Here is a 27,736-nt window from a genome sequence, read left to right as displayed (position 1 = left end):
CAGCCTTCATGTGGTCGTAGGACGACATTTGGTGATCTGGGAGCTGCAGTAGGGCATCGCGACCCTCGTTGACAAACCTCCCCCAAAGTCCGGCTCCCCAATCACTCCGGTCGATCCGGTGGGAGGTCATGGCGATCTCGTAGGCTTTAAACCACTGTTGTATGTCGTCTTCTCGGACATACTCGCGGACAACATCCTTGGGGATGTGGACTTTTTTCTCGATTGGCCCCGGGGTGTGTGGCCGCTCAGGCACCCCCAGTTCTTTATTCTGTTTCCGAAGTTCTATCTCCGCTAGTTGGCGCTCGTGCTCGAGCGTTATTTTTTTCTCCTCCAGCTCTCTCTGTCTCTGCTTCTCTTCTCGTTCTTCTCGGAGCCGCATATGCTCGAGGTTGAGTTTCTGTTCAGCTAACTTGAGTTCCCCATCCATCTTGAGTCGTGCCATTTCCAACTCGTGCAATCTGGTTCTTTCTCTTTCTCGGATCTCCTCCTGCGAGAGGCCCGTTCCCCGCTCCTCGGGAGCCGTGGCGTTCCCCTCTGGTGTGATGCTGCTTTGGTCGGAGGGTCCGGCGACCCCAGTTTCTGTCCACGACTCTAGGGCGTGCTTTAGATCATCCTTGGTACTCAGGCCGGTGGTAGCAATGCCAAGTTCTATGCAGAATTGTCTCAATTCGCGGTGGTTGTATTCTTCTAACTTATCCATTTGGAATTTCTCGGTGGAGCTGCTATCTTTGGCTGACATCGTGTTTTTGTCGTGGGGTGAGCTACTCTCTGTACGATTACGCGTTGATTCGGATCGCGCCGCTGGCCACCAATGTTAGAAAGGGTAGATGGACCGGGAGGGCCGGCCGAGGTCAGGGGGAGAGGTCTCCGGGGAGAGCCGTCTCCAGCGATCGTACAGACAAGTGACTCCCCCCCCCACAGACAGACACCACACCAGGATAAGATTTAGTGTTCTTTATATGCACTTCTTAAGGTACGATTGTTAGACGGCGACCTCAGAGGAGCCCGGAAAGGGGTCCTGACTACCCTGAGACCCACCCTCAAAGTATCGTAGCCGGGCACTGGCGGGAGATTCCCCAGGGGGAGGACTCTCGCAACTAGGATCGTACTTCTGGCACCACACGACACAGAGGGACCACACTGGGTATTCTCAGAACAAGTTTTATCAAACAGGTATCACTGCAAATATGTACAAGGTGAGCACGGGCTCAAGAGTCTCGGAAAGGTAGGGGGTAGCGGGACTGTCTCTGGTAACGGTTCAAAGGAGGGACGTACCCGGCGCACAGCTCACAATCCTCGAGCTGGGGGGTAGGCTGGTTGTCGTGGGGTCCGGCGGGACCGGTGGAGTCTGTGGAAGCCGCGAGTCACTCAGCGGGCTCAGGTACAAGTTCGGAGGTCTTACGATCTTCAGGGAGCCGCGAGTCACTCAGCAGGGCTCAGGTACAAGTTCGGAGGTCTTACGATCTTCAGGGAGCCGCGAGTCACTCAGCAGGGCTCAGGTACAAGTTCGGAGGTCTTACGATCTTCAGGGAGCCGCGAGTCACTCAGCAGGGCTCAGGTGAGTTCGGAGGTCTTACGATCTTCAGGGAGCCGCGAGTCACTCTGCAGGGCTCAGGTGAGTTCCAGTTCCAGGAGCCGCGACCACGTCAGCAGGCTCTCGTTGTTCCCGCGTCGAATCTGCCGGACAGCCCCAGAGCACCCCTTGTTATAGTTCGACCCCTCTTTGATGTCCGGAGTCTGTGCAGGCAGGGGTCTTGTCACCTGGGGGTCGCTTGTCGGGATTTCCTGCTATAGTCTTTTGATTCTTTCAGGGCCGGGTCGGGAGGAGTCCCAGACACCCAGCAGGCGTGGAGCCAGCCCTCAGGGAGGCCGGAGGGCCGATCGAAACCCATCGTCCCGGGGGAGTTCAGAGGTGCGATAGAAACTGCTCCTCCCTCTCTCATCCCCTGGAAGCGGGATGTCCTCCAGCCGGAGTGGCGCCTCTATGCCCGGCTCGCGCTGGGGCCGGGCGGCCATCTTGGTGCATGAAGTGGGCACGCGGGCCCGGGGTGGCCGAAAGGGGAGAGGCCAGGGACGGGGATGTCCGGGTCGGTGCGTGTGTCCTGGTGGGGAGGTTCGGCGGGGCCGGGGGCTTGGGCTGCATGTACCAGGTTTCGGTGGTGCGGGGGCACGGAGGGCCATTCTACGAGGCCGGGTCCAACACGCGTCCCCCCCAGCTGAAAGCCGGAGAGAACTGCCCATCAGCTTGGGGGGTTCTCTTCGCTGAGGCGGAAGAACCGGGAGAGGCCGAAAGCATTGGCGTGGTCCGTACCAGGGCGGTGTTCCACGGTGAAATCCATCCCCTGGAGGGAGATTGACCACCGCAGTAGCTTGGGGTTTTCTCCTCGCATCTGCATGAGCCAACGTAAGGGCCGATGGTCAGTTTGGACTCTGAAATGGGTGCCAAACAGGTAGGGTCGTAGCTTTTTGAGTGCCCAGACCACGGCAAAGGCTTCGCGCTCTATGGTGCTCCATCTTTGTTCTCGGGGCAACAGCCGCCGACTGAGGAAGGCGACGGGCTGGTCTAGGCCTTGGTCATTTACTTGGGACAGGACGGCCCCAATGCCATGCTCGGAGGCATCGGTTTGGACTATGAACTCCTTGGCGTAGTCGGGAGCCTGGAGGACGGGGGCAGTACACATGGCCCTTTTTAGGGCATCGAAAGCTTCCTGGCAGGCAGCCGTCCACTGCACTTTCTTTGGCTGTTTTTTAGACGTGAGTTCTGTGAGAGGGCCGACAAGGCTGCCATACCCCCGAATGAATCTTCGGTAGTAGCCCGTGAGTCCCAGAAAGGCTCGGACCTCCGTCTGGGTGATGGGTGGTTCCCAGGCCAGGATGGCGTCGATCTTTGGCTGTAGCGGGGCGACCTGGCCACTCCCGACCTGGTGCCCCAAGTAGACCACGGATCCTTGCCCGATCTGGCACTTGCTGGCTTTTACTGTGAGGCCTGCCTGGCGCAGGGCGATTAGCACCCTTCGGAGGTGCTGGAGGTGCTCACTCCACTCTGAACTGAAGACAGCGATGTCGTCCAGGTATGCCGCGCTGAACTGTTCTAGCCCGGCCAGGACTCTATTCACCAGTCGCTGGAAAGTGGCCGGGGCATTTTTCATCCCGAAGGGCATTACGCGGAAGCGGTAGTGCCCATCGGGGGTGGAGAAAGCGGACCGCTCTTTGGCCCCTTCGGTGAGCGCAATCTGCCAGTATCCGCAGGTGAGGTCGAATGTGCTGAGGAACCGGGCTGCCCCTAGTCGGTCAATGAGTTCGTCGGCTCGTGGAATGGGGTGGGCATCGGCTCGGGTAACGTCATTGAGCCCCCGGTAGTCCACGCAGAATCGGAGCTCGGGGGCGACACCGGGGGCCGCTGCCTTCGGGACCAGGACCACGGGGCTGGCCCAGGGACTGTCAGAGGGCTCGATCACCCCCAGGGTCAACATCTTCGAGACTTCCGCTTGAATGCAGGACCGGACCCGGTCAGGAACCCGGTAGGCTCGGTGTCTCACCGGCGGGCTGTCCCCGGTGTCCACATCATGAACACTCCAGTTGGTGACCCGGGGGGTCAGGGAGAAGAGGTCAGAAAATTGTCTTAGGAGCTGGCGGCAGTCCGCTTGTTGCTGGGCAGTGAGGGCTGGGGAGAGGTTCACTCCTTCCACGGAGCCATCCTGCTCCTTGATACACAGGAGGTCCGGGAGGGGATCCGACTCATCTTCGGCCCCGTCATCGGTGGCCAGCAGGAGGCTCAGTTCTGTCCGCTGGAAGTGAGGCTTGAGGCGGTTCACGTGCAGGACCCGGAGGGGATCCCGAGGCGACTGGACGTCCACCAAGTAGGTGACTTGGCTCTTCTTCTCGACCACTTTGTAGGGCCCAGTCCATCGGTCCTGGAGAGCGCCAGGCTTCACGGGGGCCATGACCCACACCTGCTGGCCCGGCTGGAACTCGACCAGAGTAGCATTCTGGTCGTACCAGCGCTTCATTTCTTCTTGACTCGCCTCCAGGTTGGCCTCGGCCAGTTCTCGGAACCTCCTGGTCTGGTTCCGGAGGGCCAGGACATATTGGAACACATCTCGGGGGGTGGTCTGGGGTGCTGCCTCCCACCCTTCCTTAACTAAACTGAGGGGACCTCGGACGGGGTGCCCATAGAGTAATTCAAACGGGCTGAACCCTAAGGACTTCTGGGGGACCTCCCGGTAAGCGAACAAGAGGCAGGGGAGCAGGACGTCCCACTTACGCCGGAGGGGCTCTTCTAGGCCAGCGATCATCCCTTTCAAAGTCCTATTAAACCTCTCTACTAGGCCGTTTCCTTGGGGATGGTACGGGGTGGTGAACTTATAGGACACCCCACATTGTTGCCACAGGGACGTCATATACCTGGATATAAAATTAGTGCCGCGATCGCTCACGACCTCGCGAGGGAAACCCACCCTGGAGAAGATCCCCATCAGGGCCCGGCCCACCACGGGGGCCGTAATGGTGCGTAGGGGAATAGCCTCCGGGTAGCGGGTGGCGTGGTCCACTAGGACCAAGATGAAACGGTGACCTTGGGAGGTGGGGGGGTCCAGTGGCCCCACGATGTCGATCCCGACTCGTTCGAAGGGGGTACTGACGACCGGGAAGGGTTGGAGGGGAGCCTTGCGCTTCCCCCCACTCTTCCCACTGGCTTGGCACGTGGGGCAGGACTTGCAGTGGGCCTCTACCGCTGCTTTCATCTTAGGCCAATAAAAATGGGTCACGAGACGGCTGTAGGTCTTGTCCTGACCCAGGTGACCGGCGAGGGGGACATCGTGGGCTAAGCCCAGGAGGAAATCCCGGAAGCGGAGAGGTACCACCAGTACCCGTCCGGATCCCAGCTCCACTGATTTCTGCTCACTATACAGGACGTTATTCTCCCAATAGATTCGGTGCGTTCCGGTCTGGTCACCTGCGGCTTGGCCCTCGGCCTGGCGCCGCAGCCCGACCAGGGAAGGACAGGTGGCTTGTTCCTGGCAAAATTCTTCTCGGGTGGGCCCGCCCTCGTGGCGCCAATGGGCCAACTCGGGTAGATCCCCCAACTCGGGACCGGGGCGGGGTCGGATGGTGCGGGTTCGTCGCTGGCGACGGACCCTTCCGATGGGGGAACGGGAGGACCCTCGGCGGGGACGGTGCTGGCTACTTCGACCGGGGTGCTCTCGATTTCTCTCCGGGGAGTGAGTCGGGCTGTCATAGATCGGGTGGTGGCACACACCCACTCGGGGAGTCCCATCATTCCTAGGTGGGCCTTGCGCTCTACGTGCTTCCAGGGAGAACTCTCCAGGTTGTTCCCTAAGAGGCAGTCGACCGGCTGGGAGGTTCTTACGGCCACCTTGAGTTTACCTATCACCCCTCCCCACTCAAATGGCACCAGGGCCACCTGACACATACTTTCCCTATTGTCTGCAGATATCACGGGGCAAAAGACATTGGGGAGGATCTGCTCCTCGGGAACTAGGTGCCTGAGGACACCGGTGATACTGGCCCCGGTGTCCCGGAGGGCCTCTACCTGGTGGCCATTGATCTTGACGAGCTGCCCATATTTCTGTGTGTTGGACGGTAGGAGGCTACCAGGGATCATTTCCCTATCTCCCAGGGATACTAGGGCCATCGCGGCTGGTTCCCACTCCTCGGCTTCCTCAACCTCCTCCCCTAGGGCCACGTTGGCTATCTGTCTTGCAGGGGTGACTTGGGTGGCCATGAGGCACTCTGGGTCATTGGCGTAGTGCCCGGGTTTCTGGCAGCGGAAACATGTGACGGTCACCCGGTGTCCCCGTCTCCCAGGGGGCCCTGTTACTGGTGGGGGGGGCGCCGGGAAAGGTGGAGGTGGTGTCTTCGGGGTGCTAGGCTGGGACTCCCTCGGCCCTCCCTGGTTCCCTCCCCCTCTCTGGCGGGGTGGTCCCTGACTGGTTCGGGGGTACTCTCCTACCATGCCCCGGGAGACCCGGGTGTTGGTCCAGCGGTCGGCCTCCACGGCCAGCTTCCGGGGATCTGTGAGCTTGCTATCCAGCAGATGTTGACGTAGCTCTACGAAGCAGTTCGCCGCCAGATGTTCCCATAACATGAGGTCAGTGAGTTCGGCAAGGGTGGTGACTTTGCTGCCCTTGACCCACCCATCGAAGGCCCGACTAAAAAAGTTTACATACTCCACCCAGGTGGTGCCCGGGATCTTCCTGCAGTCCCGGAACCGTTGGCGGTACATTTCTGGGGTGAGGCCGTATCTTGTGAGGAGAGCCTCTTTCATGTGGCTGTAGGAGGTCTGCAGGGAGAGGGGTAGGTCGAGCAGGGTGTCCCTTCCTTCGCTCAGAAACCGTCCCCACAACCCCGCCCCCCAGTCCTTCTGTGGAATCCGATGGGAGGTCATGGCGACCTCGTAGGCCCGAAACCATTGCTGAATGTCATCGTTTTTATAATATTCTTTGACCACATCCTTGGGGATGTGGACCTTCTGTTCCGCTGGGGGGGCCGTCTCTCGGTTCCCCGAGGGCCTCCCGTCCTCATTTCGGGCCTTGAGCTCGAGTTCCTTTAAGCTCCGTTCGTGCTCCAGTTGGAGCTTTCTTCCTTCGTGCTCCCGTTGGAGCTTCTTTTCTTCCAGTTCGCCTTGTACACGCATTTGCTCTACTGCTAGCTTCTTCTCCGCTAACTTCAATTCGCCCTCGATTTTGAGTTTGGCTAACTCGAGTTCATGACTGCGGCTTCTCTCTCTGTCCGCGAGCTCTTCCGGGGATAGGCCCCCGTCTGGTACGATGCCTCGCACCTGATTGCTACTGCTTTCACTTTGGGGGGGTTCGGCTTCGTCGGGGCGCTCCCCCGTGCCTTCCGGGCGGGAGGCCCCGGTCTCCACCCAAGTTTTCAGTGCTTTCTGCAAGTCTTCCTTAGTGTTGAGGCCAGTGGTAGCGATTTTAAGTTCTTTGCAAAATTGTTTTAGCTCTTTGTGTGTGTATTCTTCCAGATGCTCCACCTGGAACACTCTGTTGGCGTTGGTTTCTGCGGAGCTCGTGGCGCTTCCTTCTGCCATCTTTGTTGGTCGTGCGTCCGTCGTTTACTGTACGATCTCTAGGTGATGGGCCCGAATCCCGTCGCTTGCCACCAATGTTAGACGGCGACCTCAGAGGAGCCCGGAAAGGGGTCCTGACTACCCTGAGACCCACCCTCAAAGTATCGTAGCCGGGCACTGGCGGGAGATTCCCCAGGGGGAGGACTCTCGCAACTAGGATCGTACTTCTGGCACCACACGACACAGAGGGACCACACTGGGTATTCTCAGAACAAGTTTTATCAAACAGGTATCACTGCAAATATGTACAAGGTGAGCACGGGCTCAAGAGTCTCGGAAAGGTAGGGGGTAGCGGGACTGTCTCTGGTAACGGTTCAAAGGAGGGACGTACCCGGCGCACAGCTCACAATCCTCGAGCTGGGGGGTAGGCTGGTTGTCGTGGGGTCCGGCGGGACCGGTGGAGTCTGTGGAAGCCGCGAGTCACTCAGCGGGCTCAGGTACAAGTTCGGAGGTCTTACGATCTTCAGGGAGCCGCGAGTCACTCAGCAGGGCTCAGGTACAAGTTCGGAGGTCTTACGATCTTCAGGGAGCCGCGAGTCACTCAGCAGGGCTCAGGTACAAGTTCGGAGGTCTTACGATCTTCAGGGAGCCGCGAGTCACTCAGCAGGGCTCAGGTGAGTTCGGAGGTCTTACGATCTTCAGGGAGCCGCGAGTCACTCAGCAGGGCTCAGGTGAGTTCCAGTTCCAGGAGCCGCGACCACGTCAGCAGGCTCTCGTTGTTCCCGCGTCGAATCTGCCAGACAGCCCCAGAGCACCCCTTGTTATAGTTCGACCCCTCTTTGATGTCCGGAGTCTGTGCAGGCAGGGGTCTTGTCACCTGGGGGTCGCTTGTCGGGATTTCCTGCTATAGTCTTTTGATTCTTTTAGGGCCGGGTCGGGAGGAGTCCCAGACACCCAGCAGGCGTGGAGCCAGCCCTCAGGGAGGCCGGAGGGCCGATCGAAACCCATCGTCCCGGGGGAGTTCAGAGGTGCGATAGAAACTGCTCCTCCCTCTCTCATCCCCTGGAAGCGGGATGTCCTCCAGCCGGAGTGGCGCCTCTATGCCCGGGTCGCGCTGGGGCCGGGCGGCCATCTTGGTGCATGAAGTGGGCACGCGGGCCCGGGGTGGCCGAAAGGGGAGAGGCCAGGGACGGGGATGTCCGGGTCGGTGCGTGTGTCCTGGTGGGGAGGCTCGGCGGGGCCGGGGGCTTGGGCTGCATGTACCAGGTTTCAGTGGTGCGGGGGCACGGAGGGCCATTCTACGAGGCCGGGTCCAACAACGATGAAATAGTACAAGGAGGTCTGGACTCAGGGGTCCCCTCGATTTAGGTCTCTTAGGATAGGGAAGGGGAAGCGGGACAGTCTGTTTACCAGTCCGGTAGTTCGGATGAGATGATGGTTAGCCCACAATCCTCGAGCTTGGTGGTGTAGCTGGTACGGGCCGCGGCAGCGCCAGCAGGTCCCGGTAGAGATGGTCGATACACGGTCCGCGGCAGCGCCAGCAGGTCCCAGTGAAGATGGTCGAGGTACGGTCCGCGGCAGCGCCAGCAGGTCCCGGTGAAGATGGTCGTTACAACGGGCCGCGGCAGCGCCAGCAGGTCCCGACGAGGATGGATGTTGCAGAAGGCCGCGGCAGCGCCAGCAGGCAGGACGATAGTTCGCAAGATAGGGCTACGGCAGCGCCAGTAGTCCGTCAAGGCTGAGTTCTCTCGGTGTCTCTCGACTCCAGGATACAACTGCCTTCCTGCTCCGGAGTTGCCCCAGTTATAGGGCAGGCGCTCTTTGATGTCCGGACCCTCGCACTTGGAGGTCGGAGGGCCCGGGATGAAGGTGTCCAGACACCCAGTAGGGGGTGGAGCCAGCGCCTGGGGGAGCTGGAGGCGATCGGCACCTGGCGGGGGAAGAGCTCTTGACACTTCGTCCTCCCATTGACCTGCCAAGTGGTCCGCTCACCTCCCGGGTGGATGGTAGTGCCGGGATGTCGGGGCCGGTCAGGCCCGGGGTTAGGGTCGGGGCGAGGCCACGCGGCCTCGTGGTGCAGGGCCCAAGATGGCGGCTTGAACCGGCCGGGGGAGCCGGTGGGGCTGGGCCCCGTGATGAGTAGAGGTCCGAGGGCAGAAGATCCGTCGGGAGACGGGGTACAGGTGCTTTTCGTGGGTTATGCCTGGTGGGCCGGAGCTCGGGCCCTGTCGTGCGGGGAGGGAGCAAGCCCTTCGTGTGGACTGTCCAACACAACCGCACTCCCAACCGTACTCCCAACTGCACACCCAACCGCACACCCAACCACACACCCAACCGCACACCCAACACACACCCAACCGCACACAACCACACACACAACCACACACACAACCACACGTACAACCACACGTACAACCACATGCACAACCACACACACAACCCCACACACAACCCCACAAATACCACACACAACCACACACACAACCAAACACACAACCCCACACACAACCCCACAAATACCACACACAACCACACACACAACTACAATAACACAACCACACACACAACCACATGCACAACCACACGCACAACCACATGCACAACCACACACACAACCACACACAACCAAACACACACAACCACCCACACACAACCACACACACAGAACCAAAACCACATCCAACTCCACACACAACCCCACACACAACCCCCCACACACAACCACCCACACACACAACCACACACACAACCACCCAACCACAACCATATACAACTGCACACACACACCCAACCGCACACCCAACTGCACACCCACAACCGCACACCCAACCGCACAACCACACACACAACCGCACACCCAAAACACCCACAACCACACCCAACATACCACAACCACACACACAACCCCACATACAACCACATCCACACTCGCAATCGCACCGACAACCGCACCACCAACCGCACCACCAACCGCACCTACACACCACAACCACACACACAGCCACACACACACAACCACACCACACCCACAACCACACAAATACAACCACACAAATACAACCCCACACACACAACCACATCCGCAATCGCACCCACAACTGCACCCGCACACCACAACCACACACAGCCACACTCACCACCCACACACAACCACACACACAACCTCACCCACAACCACACAAATACAACCCCACACACAACGCCACACACAATCCCACACGCAACCCCACACATACAACCACACACAACCACATACACAACTACAATAACACACAACCACATATACCACCACACACAACCACACACACACACACCCACACAACCACACCCACACCCACAACCACACCCACAACCACACCGACAGCCACACACACAACCACAACTAAACACCCACAATGACACAAATACAACCCCACACACAACCCCACACATACAACCACACACAACCACATACAACCACATACACAACAACACCCACAACCACAACCAAACACCCACACACATACAACCACAACCATACACAACCACAACCACACCCAACCCCACACTCGCAATTGCACCCACAACCGCACCCGCACACCACAACTACACACGCAGCCACACACAGCCACACACACCACAACCACACAACACCAAACCACACACAACCTCACCTGCACCCACAACCACACAAATACAACCTCACAAATACAACCCCACACACAACCACACACACAACCACACACAAGCAAACTCACACAACCAACCACACACACACCACACACACAACTGCAACCACACCCAACCCCACACCCAACCCCACACCCAACCACACCCAACCCCACAATCAACCGCATACCCAACTGCGTACCCAACCACACACACACACCACACACCCAACTGCACACACCCAACCGCACACCCAACCGCACACCCACAACCACACGCACAACCACACACACAACCACACACACAACCCCACAAATACCACACACACAACTACAATAACACAACCACACACACAACCACGCGCACAACCACATGCACAACCACAACCAACCACACACACAGAACAACAACCACACACAACCACACACACAACCCCACACACAACCCCACACACACAACCACACACACAACCACCCAACGACAACCATACACAACTGAACACACACACCCAACCGCACACCCACAACCGCACACCCAACCGCACAACCACACATACACACAACCACACACCCACAACCACACACACAACCACACACACAACCACATCCACTCACCACAACCACACACACAGCCACACACACCACACACAACCACACCACACCCACAACCACACAAATACAACCCCACACACAACCATATCTGCAATCGCACCCACAACTGCACCCGCACACCACAACCACACAGCCACACACACCACCCACACCACACCCAACCACATACACAACCACACACACAACCGCACCCACACCCACAACCACACAGATACAACCACTCAAATATAACCCCACACACAACCCCACACACAACCCCCCACACACAACCACACACACAACCACACACACAACCACACACATAACCACACACAACCACACATACCACCACACACATACAATCACACACACAACCACACACACAACACAACCACACCGACAACCACACACACAACCAAACACACAACCACATACAGCCACACCCAACACAACCCCACACACAACCACATCCGCAATCACACCCATAACCTGCTCCTGCACACCACAACCACACAACCACTCAAATACAACCACACAAATACAACCACACAAATACAACCCCACACACAACCCCACACACAACCGCACACACAACCGCACACACAACCGCACACACAACTGTACACCCAACCGCACACCAAACACATCCACAACCACACACACATCCACACACAACCCGACACATAACCACATCCGCAATCGCACCCGCAACTGCACCCGCACACCACAACCACCCACACCACACCCAACCCCACACACACAACCTCACCCACACCCACAACCACACAAATACAACCCCACACACAACCACACACACAACCACACATACCACCACACACATACAACCACACACACACAACCACACACACACCCACAACCACACCCAACCACACACACACACCCACAACCACACACACAACCCACCCCATACCCAACCCCACACACAACCCCACACACAACCACATCCGCAATCACACCGCACCCGCACACCACAGCAACACACACAGCCACACACACAGCCACACACAACCACACCCACACCCACAACCACACACCTCACACACAACCACACATATACAACCACACAAATACAACCCCACACCCAACCCCACACCTAACCCCACACCTAACCCTGCACCCAACCGCACACCCAACCGCACACCCCCAACCGCACACACCCAACCGCACACACCCAACCACACACAGCACACACAAAACCGCACTCCCAACCACACACACAACTGTACACCCAACCACACACCCAACACATCCACAACCACACACACATCCACACACAACCCCACACACAACCACATCTGCAATCGCACCCACAACCATACCTGCACACCACAACCACAAACAGCCACGCACACCCAAAACCACACACAAACACACAAAACTGCGCACATACAACCACACACAACCGCACACCACAACCACACACACAACTACAATGATGCACACAACCACACACACACACACCCACAACTGCACCCACAACTGCACCCACAACCACACACACACACAACCAACCACAACCATACACAACTGTACACACACACACCCAACCGCACACCCAACCACAACCATACCCACAAAACCACACCCACACAACCATACACACAATCACACTACCACACACCCAACCACACACCCAACCGCACACCCAACCACAACCATAACCACACAACCACAACCATACACACAACCACATACACAACCACACTACCACACACACAACCACACCACCACACACACAACTACACCCATCCACACAACCACACACACCCGCACCCACACACACACACACAACCACACACACAATCACACACACACAACCAGAACCACACAACCACACACACACAACCATACACACATCCACTCACACAACCACACCCAACCATGCACATACAACTGCACACACAACCACACACCCACCCATGCACCCACCCACGCAACCGCACCCACTTCGTACCCACACTGCACCCACACAACCACACACACAACCATCACACACAACCACACACACACACCACCACATCCATACAGAACCACAACCACACACAGCCACACACACACCACCACACACACCCACACACCACACACAACCACACACAACCACACACAACCGCGCACACACAACTGCACACACAACCACACACCCACCCACATAACCGCACCCACTCCGCACCCACACTGCACCCACACAACCACACACACAACCACACACACAACCACACACACACAACCATCACACACAACCACACACACACACCACCACATCCATACAGAACCACAACCACACACACACCACCGCACACACCCACACACCACACCCAACCACACACAACCACACACAACCACACACCCAACTGCACACCCACAGCTGTACCCACAACCACAACTGCACCCACCACACACAACCACACACAACCTCACACACACACCCGCACCCAGCCACATCCGCACCCAGCCAAACCCGCACCCAGCCACACCCATACCCAGCCACATCCGCACCCAGCCACATCCGCACCCAACCACACCCACACACAACCACACCCACACCCACAACCAAACACACCCACAGCCGCACCCAACAACACACACAACCACAGCCACACACACAACCACAATCACTCACAACCACAGCCACACACACAACCACAGCCACACACACAACCACAGCCACACACACAACCACACACACCACCCCACACACACAGCCACAACTGCACACACAACAGCCACACACAACCACAACCACACACAACCGCACATACCACCGCACACACCCGCAACCACACACACACTACCACACACACCCAACCACACACCCACAACCACACACCCGTACCCACAACCACCCACACAACCACACAAATACACCCACCCACAACCATACACACACAACCACCCCCAACCCCACACACAACCACACCCAACCCCACACACACAACCACACACACAACCACACTCACAATCCCCACACACAAACCCACACACAACCCCACACACCACACACACCACACCTAACCACACCCGTACCCACAACCACACAACCACACACACACAACCAACCACAAACACACAACCACACCCAACAACACACCACAACCACACACACAACTACAATGACACACACAACCACACACACCACCACACACAACCACACACACAACCAACCACAACCATACACAACTGCACATGCACACACCCAACCGCACACCCAACTGCACACCCAACCTGTTAGACCCGGCCCTCGTAACATAGCCAGACCTGACCTCTGCACCTCACACCAGCCCCGAGCCCTCGGCCTAGCCGATCCTTCCCACCAGAACACACACCCCGACCCGGGCTTCCCCGTCCGTGGCCTTCCTCCTTTGGCCACACCGGGCCCGCGTGCCCACTTCATGCACCAAGATGGCCGCCCGGCCCCAGCGCGACCCTGGGCTATAGGCTCCACTCCGGCTGGAGGACATCGCGCTCCCCTTGGGATGAGAAAGGGAGGAGCAGTTTCCATCACACCTCTGTGCTTCCCTGGGAAGGTGGGTTTCGATCGACCCGCCGGCCTCCCCGAGGGCTGGCTCCACGCCTGCTGGGTGACTGGGACTCCTCCCGACCCGGCCCTGAAAGGATCAAAGGACAATAGCAGGAAACCCCCAACGAGCAACCCCCAGGTGACAAGACCCCTGCCGGCACAGACTCCGGACATCAAAGAGGAGTCGCCCTATAACAAGGGGTGCTCTGGGACTGTCCGGCAGATTCGCCTTGGAAACACCTGAGCCCTGCTGAGTGACTCGCGGCTCCCTGAAGATCGTAAGACCTCCGAACTTGTGCTTGAGCCCTGCTGAGTGACTCGCGGCTCCCTGAAGATCGTAAGACCTCCGAACTTGTGCTTGAGCCCTGCTGAGTGACTTGCGGCTCCCTGAAGATCGTAAGACCTCCGAACTTGTGCTTGAGCCCTGCTGAGTGACTCGCGGCTCCCCGAAGATCGTAAGACCTCCGAACTTGTACTCGAGCCTGCTGAGTGACTCGCAGCTCCCACAGACTCTCTTGGTCCCGCAAGGCCCCATGACTACAAGCGTATCCCCCAGCTCGAGGATTGTGAGCCTGTGCGCCGGGTACGCTCCTGCATTTGATTCCTATCCCCAAAGACTGTCCCGCTACCTCCTAACCCCCCTCCAAGACTTTGTGAGCCCGCGCTCTACTTGTATATATCTTGCCTTGCTGATCATAAAGATCCTACCACTCCGATCTGATAAAGATTTGCTCTTAAGAACTCCTCGTGTGGTGTCTCTCTGTCGTGTGGTGCCGAGTGTACGATCCTAGATACGAGGTTCCTCCCCTGAGGAGTCTCCCGCCAGTGCCCGGCTACGATACCTCGAGGGTGGGTCTCAGGGCAGTCAGGGCCCCCTCCGGGCCCCTGTGAGGTCGCCTTCTAACATTGGTGGCAGCGGTGGGATTTGGGCCCATAATCTAGAGATCGTACCGTGAACGGCTGACGCACTACCGACAAAGATGGCAGAAGGAAACACCGTGGTTCTCATAGAAAACGACACCAGTACCGTGTTCCAGGTGGAACAGCTGGAAGAGTACACTCACAAAGAACTAAAGCAATTCTGTAAGGAACTCAAAATCGCTACCACTGGTCTCAACACCAAAGAAGATATGCAAAAGGCACTGAAAGCTTGGGTGGATTCTGGAGCCTCCTGCCCAGAAGGAGCGGGGGAGCCCTACGACGAAGCTGGACCCTCCCAAGGAGAACGCAGCAGCAACCAGGTGCGAGGCTTCATACCAGACGGGGGCCTATCCCCGGAGGAACTCGCAGACAGAGAAAAAAGTCGCCATCACGAGCTCGAATTAGCCAAGCTCAAAATTGAGGGCGAGTTGAAATTAGCCTAGAAAAAGCTAGCAGTAGAACAGATGCGAGTACAAGGAGAACTAGAAGAGAAGAAACTCCAACGAGAACACGAGGGAAGGAGACTTCAACTGGAACATGAACGCAGCTTGAAGGAAATAGAACTGAAAGCAAGAAGCGAAGAAGCGCGGCCCCCGGGGAACCGGGAGGCGGCCGCCCCGGCGGAGCAGAAGGTCCACATCCCCAAGGATGTGGTCAAAGAATATTACAAAAATGATGACATTCAGCAGGGGTTCCGGGCCTACGAGGTCGCCATGACCTCCCATCGGGTCCCGCAGAAGGATTGGGGGGCTGGGTTGTGGGGACGATTCCTGAGCGAAGGGAGAGACACCCTGCTCGACCTACCCACCTCCATGCAGACGTCCTATGACCACATGAAAGCGGCCCTCCTCACAAGGTACGGCCTCACCCCGGAGATGTACCGCCAGCGGTTCCGGGACTGCAGGAAGATCCCGGGTACCACCTGGATGGAATATGTGAATTTCTTCAGCTGCGCTTTCGATGGGTGGATCAAGGGCAGCAAGGTAACCACCCTGGAAGAACTAACAGACCTTATGTTATGGGAACACCTGGCTGCGAACTGCTTTGTGGAACTACGCCAGCATCTGCTCGACAGAAAGCTCACAGACCCAAGAAAGCTGGCTGTCGAGGCGGATCGCTGGACTGACACCCGGGTCTCCTGGGGCCCTGTAGGAGAGTACCCCCGAGCCAGTCAGGGACCACCCCGCCAGAGAGGGGGGGGGGAAACCAGGGAGGGCAGAGAGAGTCCCAGGCTAGTCCCCCGAAGTCCCAACCTCCACCTGTTAGAAATGGGGTCTCTAGTTGGCAATGGCTGGCCACTGTCCAAGTAGGGACCCTTCTTCCTAAGTCAGAGTAAGCAGCCTACACCCTTGACAACCCCTGCTCAACCCTGTGGTAACGTAGCACGAGCAGCTAGGCTTATCTCAGAGGCAGTGTGTTAAGCATTTATGACCATACACAGTAATACAATGAGGAACACTACAAATGGACACCACTCAAGTAGTTATGAAATATAGGTATTTTTATATAGACTTAATCACATGACCAATAACAGTAAAAATCCACAATACGATAAAAATATAATTACTTTAGAAATGCTGCAAAAATAGTTCAAGGTGCACCAAAGGATGTTTAGTTCAATGCAGTGGTCTCTGCGACCCTTTTACTCACAAAGTATCTGGTTCCTGGAGCAAAGCAACAAAAATGTCGCTAAGGAGCTGTAGCGATAGATTTCCTCCCGCTAACCAACGATGCGTTGAATCCTTACCGCAAGGGAGGATGATGCGCTGGGTTGCGGGCAGGACAAAGCGACAAAACTTCTTCACGCTAAGCCGGTGATGCGATGGAATCCTGGCCGCGAAGGGAGGATGACGCACCGGGCCTGTTGCGTGTGCGATCGCGCTGCGATGACGAAAATGGCGCTCCGCGAGGGAGCGACGATCCGGATGCGATGCGGGGAAAATGGCGAACGCTTCTGCGTCCGCGCTGCGATGATCCTGTTGCGATGATTTTCAGATAGCGGGCGTTTTCAGGCCCGCTGACAAATGATGCGATCTTCTTGGGGATAGCGAGCACTCGGCGACAGCGGAGCGGCGATTTTCCTCACGCTCACCTGCTGCAGCTGCTCGCTAACGGGGGTTAGCGACGATTTTCAGCGCTCTCTTCTAAGCAGTAGAAATAGAGGCCCTGGAACACACAGGGGCCTCACCTGCAGATAGTAATCCTCGCTGGGAGGAAACAGGAGGCTGATGGTGGAGTCTGATGTGCCTGAGACTCCAGCAGGAGGCTAGCTCTCTTCTAGCCCTTGGGTGATTGCTGTAGCAAAAATAAAAGTCCAATCAAAGTCCTTTTCCTCTTCTTGGAGTCCAGTGGTAGCAGCTGCAGGCCAGTCCCAGAAACAGCACACAGGGCACAAGGACAGTCCTTCTCTTGCAGATTCCTGTAGCCACACGGACAGAGGTTTTTCTTGTTATCCAGGAGCAATACCAATTGTAGGGGTTTGTGCACAAATATTTATATCCCCAAAGTCTTTGTTCTTAGGGGTCCCAAGCCTCTTTACCCAGCCAGAACCAGTTTTGCCCAGCCCTGGAGCACTTTGTTGATCAGGCTGCATCCTTCCTTTCAGAAAGAGGGGGTCTGCCTCAGACGCACAGTGGGAGGAGGAGCCAGCATTCACCTTGCCAGGCACAGCCCTATTCAAGTGCAGGAGCTACCCCTCCCCTCACACCTAGGCAGGTCGCTCTATTCAACCCAGGTCTGACTCAGCCTGCCCTGTCCCTCCAAAACCAGACAGCCAATACACATAATAGCAGAGCAACTGGAAGGCTTAGGCAAGAAAGTACCTATACTCTAAAAGTGGTAGTTTCAAACACAGAATATAAAAATAACCTTCACTAAAAGATGTATTTTAATATTCTGAGCTCAGGCATACTAGATTCGTTTTTCTACCATGTTCTGTGGGTCAGTTAGGACTATAGGATGTAATAGCCCAGACCTCCCATTCTGGCCTATGGAGAACAGGTAGCCTTACAGTAGTGAAAAACGAAATTGGGTGTAATTCACTACTAGGACACGCTACATACAACAGGGCATGTCCTACCTTACACATACAATGCGCCCTATCATAAGGGGGGCTTACATGATGCCAAGGGAAGGTTTAGGGGCTGGGAAGTGGGTGCACTTCACAGCCAAGATGGCAGTTCTGGACTGCACGCAGACACTGCAGTGGCATGTCTGAGACACACTTTACAAGCTGCTTCTGTGGGTGGCACAAACCAGTGCTGCAGGCCCACCAGCAGCATTCGGTTTACCAGCCCTGGGCACACACCGGCCACGCTACTAGGGACTAACAGGTAAACTGAATAAGCCAATCATGGATGTACCAATTCATATGTCATCTTTACAAAGGGAGCATTCGCGCTGTGGCACTGAATGGCAGCGGCACAGCGCCCAGAGCATCTATAACCAGCAAAAACAGAGGAGACACAGCGAAAAAAGGAAGGGAGACTCACGCCAATGGTGCCAGGTCTAACACGCGTCCCCTCCAGCTGAAATGTGGGGAGAACTACCCATCCCCTTGGAAGTTCTCTTCACTAAGGCGGAAAAATCTGGACAGACCATCAGCATTGGCGTGTTCTGTACCAGGGCGATGTTCCACCGTAAAGTCCATACCCTGTAGGGAAATGGACCACCTTAACAACTTGGGATTCTCACCCCTCATCTGCATCAACCATCTGAGGGGCCTGTGGTCTGTCTGAACCCGGAAGTGAGTCCCAAAAAGGTATGGTCTCAGCTTCTTCAGTGCCCAGACCACAGCAAATTCCTCACGCTCAATTGCACTCCACTTCTGTTCCCGTGGAAGTAACCTCCTACTGATGAAGGCTACGGGTTGGTCTAGTCCCTCCTCATTCATCTGTGACAGAACAGCCCCCACCCCATGCTCTGAAGCGTCTGTCTGGACAATAAATTCCTTAGCAAAGTTGGGCGCCAGGAGCACGGGCGCTGTACACATGGCAGTTTTGAGGGCATCAAAAGTTTTCTGACAGTTGTCAGTCCAGTTCACAATCTTGGGCTGCTTCTTGGAAGTCAGCTCAGTCAAGGGGGCAACGATGCTGCCATACCCCTTGACAAACCTCCTGTAATAACCCGTGAGTCCTAAGAAGGCCCTCACCTGGGTCTGGGTCCTTGGGGGCTCCCACGCCAGGATGGTTTCAATCTTGGGCTGTAGAGGTGCCACCTGGCCACTCCCTACCTGGTGTCCTAAGTACACCACCGAACCCTGCCCAATCTGGCACTTACTGGCCTTGATTGTGAGGCCTGCTCTGCGCAGCACCATCCACACTTCCCAGAGGTGGTGTAAGTGGTCCTCCCACGAGGAACTGAATACTGCAATGTCATCCAGGTAGGCGGCACTGAAATCCTCCAGCCCAGCCAACACCTGATTGACCAACCTCTGGAAGGTGGCAGGGGCATTCTTCATTCCAAAGGGCATCACATGGAACTGGTAGTGCCCATCTGGGGTGGAGAATGCTGACCTCTCCTTTGCCCCATCAGTTAAGGCGATCTGCCAGTACCCAGACGTTAGATCAAACGTGCTGAGGTACCGGGCAGCCCCTAACCGATCTATGAGCTCATCAGCTCTGGGGATGGGGTGCGCATCTGTCCTCGTGACCGAATTGAGACCTCGATAGTCCACACAGAACCTAAGTTCTGGAGTGTCACCAGGCGCTGCAGCTTTTGGTACCAAGACCACGGGGCTGGACCAGGGGCTGCTAGAGGACTCAATCACCCCTAGAGCAAACATTTTGGAGACCTCCTCCCTGATGTAGGCCCTTACCCGGTCAGTCACTCGGTAAGCCTTGTGCTTGACAGGAGAACTGACCCCGGTGTCCACCTCATGGACGCACCAGTCAGTGACACCAGGCACCAGGGAAAATAAATCAGGGAATTGCCCCAACAGCTGGCGGCAATCTAACTGTTGCTCAGGGGTCAGTGTGGTGGAGGACCACACCCTCCACTGACCCATCCTTTTCTCCTGCACACAGGAGGTCAGGAAGAGGCTCACTTTCCTCCTCCATCCCTGCATCTGTGGCAAGGAGCATGCCCACTTCAGACCTCTCAAAGTGGGGCTTCAGGCGATTCACATGCAGGACCCGTAGGGGGTTCCTGTGAGATTTAAAGTCCATCAAATAGGTAACTTGACTTTTGCGCTCCACCACCTCAAAGGGACCGGTCCACTTATCTTGGAGCGCACAAGGCTCCACTGGGGCCAGTACCCAAACCTTCTGACCAGGTTGAAATTCTACCAGAGTGGCATTCTGGTCGTGCCAACGTTCCATCTCCTCCTGGCTGGCTTCCAGATTTGCCTCAGCAATTTTTCTGAAACGCCGAGTTTGGTTCCTGAAGGCCAGGATGTAGCTAAATACATCCTGGGGAGGTTTCCTGGGAGATTGCTCCCAGCCTTCCTTGACCAAACTCAGAGGTCCTCTTACCGGATGGCCATAGAGCAGTTCAAAGGGACTGAACCCTAAGGACTTCTGTGGCACTTCACGGTATGCAAACAACAGGCATGGCAAGAGGACGTCCCACTTACGCCTCAGAGGCTCTTCTAGGCCCATGATCATGCCCTTCAAGGTCCGGTTGAATCTCTCAACCAGCCCATTACCCTGGGGGTGGTAAGGAGTGGTGAACTTGTAAGTCACCCCACACCCCTTCCATAGGGACTTCATATACTGGGAGATGAAGTTGGTCCCCCTGTCGCTCACCACCTCTCTGGGGAACCCCACACGGGAGAAGATCCCCATCAGTGCACGTCCCACCATGGGGGCCGTCACTGTCCTGAGCGGGATGGCTTCAGGGTACCGGGTGGCATGGTCCACCAAGACCAGGATGTACCTGTTGCCCATGGCTGTCTTGGGGTCCAGAGGCCCCACAACGTCGATGCCCACTCGCTCGAATGGGGTGCTAACAACTGGGAAGGGTTGGAGTGGGGCTTTGATCTTCCCCCCACTCTTCCCACTTGCCTAGCAAGTCTCATAGGTCCTACAATACGTATCTGAACTCTTGCGCATCTGGGGCCAATAAAAGTGGGTGACCAGCCTTTCAAAGGTCTTAGTCTGCCCCAGATGTCCTGCCAATGGGATGTCATGAGCCAACCCCAGTAGGAAGGTTCTGAAGCACTCGGGTACCACCAGCACACGGGCTGACCCCGGTTCAGCAACCTTAGGCTCGCTATACAGGAGACTGTTCTCCCAATAAATCAGATGTGAACCGGACATATCACCTGCTGCCTGGGCTGCAGCCTGTTGTCGCATACCCTCAAGAAAGGGGCAAGTTCTCTGCTGTTCACAAAACTCCTCCCTGGTGGGCCCCCCTTCCTGCTGCCACTGGGTCAGCTCAGGCAGGTCCCCCAGGTCGGTACTCTGCTCCCTGGTAGGCTCCAGGGCATCCCCCTCAGGGTCTGCTCCCTCCTGGGCCGTGGGAACCAAGGGGACCGGTTTCCCGCGCCCCCTGCCCCCTCCCTCTAAGGCAGGGACCTGGGCCATATTCTCAGGCTCCAGGTCTTTCTCAATACTCTCTTTGGCTGCCATGGACCGAGTGGTAGCACATGCCCACTCAGGCAGTCCCAACATTTGCAAGTGAGCTCTCTTCTCCACCGTAGCCCACGGGGAGTTCTCCAAATCATTGCCCAACAGACAGTCCACAGGCATGGCGGGCCTCACAGCCACCTGAAGAGTTCCTGAGACCCCCCCCCACTCAAAGGGAACCTGAGCCACCTCACAGTGGCTCTCTGTGTTGTCTGCAGACACTACTGGGTAGAATGCATGGGGCACAACCTGCTCTTTGGACACCAACCATGAGCTGACAGCAGTTACACTGGCTCCTGTGTCCCTCAGAGCCTCCACTTTATGGCCATTGATGGTTACCCACTGCCTGTATTTTTTAGTGTTATCAGGCAGTGCAGGCTTAGGAACCATTTCAAAGTCTCCTAGTGAGACAAGGGTCAATTCTACGGGGTCCCACCCACCTTGGGCACCCATCTCCTCCTCCCCCAGGGCTACACTAGCAAGCTGGCGGGGCGGTGCACGGGGTGGTGCAGGAGTATCCCTTTGGGGACACTGGGGGTCAAAGTATCTGTGGCCCACCTAGCCACACTTAAAACAAGTAGGAGGCCTCCTTGGAACAGGATTACCTGTTGGAGGCATTGGCTTCTTATCCTGGGGAGGCTGGGACACCACTGCCTGGTTCCCTTGGGAATTATCTTGGGGCCCTTGGTGGAACTCCCTTGGTTTACCCCGGTCCCCCCCACCTCTCTGCTGGGGACCCTGCCCACCTTTGGCGAAGTCTCCCACTGGACCCTTGCGGACCTGGGTGCTCACCCAGCGGTCCGCCTCCTCAGCAAGCTTCCTAGGGTTAGTTAGCTTGCTATCTATCAGATGCTGGCGTAGCTCAGGAAAACAGTTACTAGAAAAATGCTCCCATGCAATCAAGTCATACAGTTGCTCAAAAGTTTCTACTTTGCTGCCTTTTACCCAGCGCTCCATTGCTCTGCCAAAAAAAGACACATATTCAACCCACGTGGTACCCTCTATCTTCTTGCCGGTTCTAAATCTCTGCCTGTACATTTCAGGGGTCAAACCATAGCGGGTAATCAAAGCTTCCTTCATGTGGGCATAAATCATTCTACTTTCTGGGGGTAGGTCCAACAAGGTATCCCTCCCCTCACTCACAAAGTGTCCCCACAACCCCGCTCCCCAATCCTTCTCAGGGACCCGGTGGGACACCATAGCTAATTCATAAGCGGCAAACCATTGCCCAATATCCTCACTTTTATGAAAATCCTTAATAACCTCTTTAGGTATATACACTCTACTTTCATTATGCACTACCGGCATGCTGCCACCAGAGGGGGAGATCTCAATACTCTTGGCCTTAATCTCCAACTCCCTCAAAATTCTCTCATGTTCAAATTTCATCTTCATTATCTCAACTTCCAACTTCTTATTCTCTAGGTCTCTCTGACCATCCAATTTAAGCTTGGCCATCTCCATATTATGCCGCCTATCTCTCTCCCTGTCCTCCATCTCTTCTGGAGTCAGGCCCCTTGAGGACACACTAGTGCCCGTGCTGGAAACTGCTTTATCCCCTACCAAATCTACAATTTCGTCCTGCCGCTCTCCTGCATCCTCTCCCCCCTCCACAGGCTCTTCTACTTTCTTCGGGGCATCCCTGGCTTCTAACCAGGCCTTCAGCGCCTTGTAATACTCTTCCCTTCTAGTGAGACCTGTGATAGGGACTGTGAAGCGTTTGCAAAAATATTTGAGCTGCTTGGCATTGTAGGTGTCTAATTTCTCTTCTTCCCAGGAGAGATCCTCAGAGGCATTGGATCTGGGCTTGGCCATTGTAATAATAACTGGCAATATCGATCAAAAATAGAATCAACAATCTCAAAAACGTACGTGGTTATGTTATGGTCTGCACTCACTAGTAGTGTACACTATAATTACTGTATGCAATCATAAATGCAAGTCCAGATCCTCACCGCTGACCACCAATGTTAGAAATGGGGGTCTCTAGTTGGCAATGGCTGGCCACTGTCCAAGTAGGGACCCTTCTTCATAAGGCAGAGTAAGCAGCCTACACGCTTGACAACCCCTGCTCAACCCTGTGGTAACGTAGCACGAGCAGCTAGGCTTATCTCAGAGGCAGTGTGTTAAGCATTTATGACCATACACAGTAATACAATGAGGAACACTACAAATGGACACCACTCAAGTAGTTATGAAAAATAGGTATTTTTATATAGACTTAATCACAAGACCAATAACAGTAAAAATCAACAATACGATAAAAATATAATTACTTTAGAAATGCTGCAAAAATAGTTCAAGGTGCACCAAAGGATGTTTAGTTCAATGCAGTGGTCTCTGCGACCCTTTTACTCACAAAGTATCTGGTTCCTGGAGCAAAGCAACAAAAATGTCGTTAAGGAGCTGTAGCGATAGATTTCCTCCCTCTAACCAACGATGCGTTGAATCCTTACCGCAAGGGAGGATGATGCGCTGGGTTGCGGGCAGGACAAAGCGACAAAACTTCTTCACGCTAAGCCGGTGATGCGATGGAATCCTGGCTGCGAAGGGAGGATGACGCACCGGGCCTGTTGCGTGTGCGATCGCGCTGCGATGACGGAAATGGCGCTCCGCGAGGGAGCGACGATCCGGATGCGATGCGGGGAAAATGGCGAACGCTTCTGCGTCCGCGCTGCGATGATCCTGTTGCGATGATTTTCAGATAGCGGGCGTTTTCAGGCCCGCTGACAAATGATGCGATCTTCTTGGGGATAGCGAGCACTCGGCGACAGCGGAGCGGCGATTTTCCTCACGCTCACCTGCTGCAACGGCTCGCTAACGGGGGTTAGCGACGATTTTCAGCGCTCTCTTCTCAGCAGTAGAAATAGAGGCCCTGGAACACACAGGGGCCTCACCTGCAGATAGTAATCCTCGCTGGGAGGAAACAGGAGGCTGATGGTGGAGTTTGATGTGCCTGAGACTCCAGCAGGAGGCTAGCTCTCTTCTAGCCCTTGGGTGATTGCTGTAGCAAAAATAAAAGTCCAATCAAAGTCCTTTTCCTCTTCTTGGAGTCCGGTGGTAGCAGCTGCAGGCCAGTCCCAGAAACAGCACACAGGGAACAAGGACAGTCCTTCTCTTGCAGATTCCTGTAGCCACACGGACAGAGGTTCTTCTTGTTATCCAGGAGCAATACCAATTGTAGGGGTTTGTGCACAAATATTTATACCCCCAAAGTCTTTGTTCTTAGGGGTCCCAAGCCTCTGAACCCAGCCAGAACCAGTTTTGCCCAGCCCTGGAGCACTTTGTTGATCAGGCTGCATCCTTCCTTTCAGAAAGAGGGGGTCTGCCTCAGACGCACAGTGGGAGGTGGAGCCAGCATTCACCTTGCCAGGCACAGCCCTATTCAAGTGCAGGAGCTACCCCTCCCCTCACACCTAGGCAGGTCGCTCTATTCAACCCAGGTCTGACTCAGCCTGCCCTGTCCCTCCAAAACCAGACAGCCAATACACATAGTAGCAGAGCAACTGGAAGGCTTAGGCAAGAAAGTACCTATACTCTAAAAGTGGTAGTTTCAAACACAGAATATAAAAATAACCTTCACTAAAAGATGTATTTTAATATTCTGAGCTCAGGCATACTAGATTCGTTTTTCTACCATGTTCTGTGGGTTAGTTAGGACTATAGGATGTAATAGCCCAGACCTCCCATTCTGGCCTATGGAGAACAGGTAGCCTTACAGTAGTGAAAAACGAAATTGGGTGTAATTCACTACTAGGACACGCTACATACAACAGGGCATGTCCTACCTTACACATACAATGCGCCCTATCATAAGGGGGGCTTACATAATGCCAAGGGAAGGTTTAGGGGCTGGGAAGTGGGTGCACTTCACAGCCAAGATGGCAGTTCTGGACTGCACGCAGACACTGCAGTGGCAGGTCTGAGACACACTTTACAAGCTGCTTCTGTGGGTGGCACAAACCAGTGCTGCAGGCCCACCAGCAGCATTCGGTTTACCAGCCCTGGGCACACACCGGCCACGCTACTAGGGACTAACAGGTAAACTGAATAAGCCAATCATGGATGTACCAATTCATATGTCATCTTTACAAAGGGAGCATTCGCGCTGTGGCACTGAATGGCAGCGGCACAGCGCCCAGAGCATCTATAACCAGCAAAAACAGAGGAGACACAGCGAAAAAAGGAAGGGAGACTCACGCCAATGGTGCCAGGTCTAACACCACCTTTCCCGGCACCCCCACCAGCTGTACCCGGCCCCCCCTGAGACGGGGGCACCGGGTAACCATCACTTGTTTCCGTTGCCAGAGGCCCGGGCATTACGCCAACGACCCTGAATGCCCCATGGCCCCACGCACCACCCAGGCAGCACCCCCCGCTAGACAGATAGCCAATGTAGCACTGGGGGAGGAGGTTGAGGAGGCCCAGGAGTGGGAACCCGCCGCTATGGCCCTAGTATCCTTAGGAGATAGAGAGATGGTCCCTGGGAGCCTCCTGCCCTCTAACACAAAGAAATATGGGCAGCTCGTAACGATCAATGGCCACCAAGTAGAAGCCCTCCGTGACACCGGGGCCAGCATCACCGGTGTCCTCAGCCATTTAGTCCACGAAGACCAGGTCCTCCCCAACGTATTTTGCCCTGTCATTTCAGCCGACAACACAGAAAGCCTATGTAAGGTAGCCCTGGTGCCCTTTGAGTGGGGAGGGGTGGTCGGTAAACTGAAGGTCGCAGTGAGAACCTCCCAGCCCGTCGACTGTCTCCTGGGGAACGACCTGGAAAGTCCCCCTGGAGACAAGTCGAGCGCAAGACCCACCTAGGGATGATGGGCCTCCCTGAGTGGGTGTGCGCCACCACTCGATCCATGGCGGCTCGACTGACCCCCCTGAGGGAAGTCGACGACGCCCCGACCCCTGAGGATAGGATGGTCCCGGCCGAGGGTCCCCACATCCCCCCACCAGAAGAGTCGATCGCCAGTGACAAACCCCCGCCTTCCGACTCCACCCAAGTCACCGAGTTAGGCGATCTGCCCGAATTAGCCCAGTGGCGCCACGAGGGGGGCCCCTCCCGATAGGAGTTCTGCCGAGAGCAGGCTACCTGTCCCTCCCTGGTCGGGCCCCGGCAACAGGCAGAGGCCCAGGCCGCAGGCGACCAAACGGGGACGCACCGGGTGTATTGGGAGAATGACCTTTTGTACAGTGAACAGAAGTCGGTGGAGCTAGGGTCCGGCCGGGTGCTGGTGGTACCCCTACACTTCCGAAACCTCCTCCTGGGCTTGGCCCACGACGTTCCCCTAGCAGGCCACTTGGGCCAGGACAAAACATACAGACGCCTCGTGACTCACTTCTACTGGCCCAGAATGAAAGCAGATGTGGAAGCCCACTGCAAGTCCTGTCCCACGTGCCAGGCCAGTGGGAAGAGTGGAGGGAAGCGCAA

This window comes from Triturus cristatus, chromosome 1_1 (genome assembly GCF_964204655.1).
Source record: "Triturus cristatus chromosome 1_1, aTriCri1.1, whole genome shotgun sequence".
In the NCBI taxonomy this organism is placed as follows: Eukaryota; Metazoa; Chordata; class Amphibia; order Caudata; family Salamandridae; genus Triturus; species Triturus cristatus.
The sequence above is the reverse complement of the archived record's forward strand: the minus strand, read 5'-3'. Positions refer to the sequence as shown.